The sequence below is a fragment of the Chenopodium album genome, chromosome 11, assembly GCF_948465745.1.
Source record: "Chenopodium album chromosome 11, dcCheAlbu1.1, whole genome shotgun sequence".
NCBI lineage: Eukaryota > Viridiplantae > Streptophyta > Magnoliopsida > Caryophyllales > Amaranthaceae > Chenopodium > Chenopodium album.
Genome location: NC_137844.1, coordinates 43,697,523 through 43,698,268, shown reverse-complemented (window position 1 = coordinate 43,698,268; position 746 = coordinate 43,697,523). Strand labels below are relative to the sequence as shown.

At 44.0% G+C, this 746-nt stretch overlaps 1 non-coding gene across 1 annotated transcript; it reads left to right on the top strand.

Annotated features, from left to right (window-relative positions):
- The first annotated feature begins 403 nt into the window (after positions 1-403).
- Positions 404-509, top strand: LOC145569590 (small nucleolar RNA R71). The gene has a single exon (XR_014096179.1). It is a non-coding gene; the product is annotated as a small nucleolar RNA R71 (small nucleolar RNA).
- Positions 510-746: the final 237 nt, after the last annotated feature.

Sequence of the window (746 nt, the reverse complement as noted above, 5' to 3'; positions counted from 1 at the left end):
TTCACAAAATAAGCACCCATTTGGCATATTATTAGATGTAGAAGGAGAAGGGTTAGAATTCATACCTCTCCCCTTAGATTGGGAGGGATGCTATTGATGTGAAGTGGAGGTCTCAAGTTTTGCCTTGATAGATGTCATCTCCTTGCCAAGGTTGGCGATTTGAGATGTCAAATTATTGATGGCATTGAGGTGATCCATGGAGTAAACCGCACTTCCCCCTTTGCTCAAAGACTCCCTCTCCCCTTCTTTCCAATCCATGTGGTGCCTCACCACATCCTCAATTATTTCAATGACTTGCTCCTCCGTCTTGTTCATAATCGGGCCACCCGCTTCCGCATCCAAGCTAGTCTTTCCTTGTGGGCTCAAGCCTTCATAGAAAATTTAAAGCACTTGGTATGTCGGAATGCCATGATGAGGACACTCCCTTTGATATTCTTTATATCTTTCGCATGCCTCGTATATGGTTTCACTAGCTTTTTGACGAAAACCTTGGATCAATGCCTTTGCCTCGACTGTCTTCTTTTGAGAGTAAAATCTCCCTAAGAAAGCCATGGTGGCCTCGTCCCAAGTTCTCAAGGAATTAGGTCTCACCTCCTTCTCAAGCCATTCAAGAGCCTTTCCTATCAAGGAGAAAGGAAATAGCTTTAGTCTCACAAATTCTTGAGTGACCCCATTTACCTTGATCGTGTTGCAATACTTTTTGAACTCGTTCAAGTGTGCAAGAGGGCTCTCATGTTTTGCTCCAC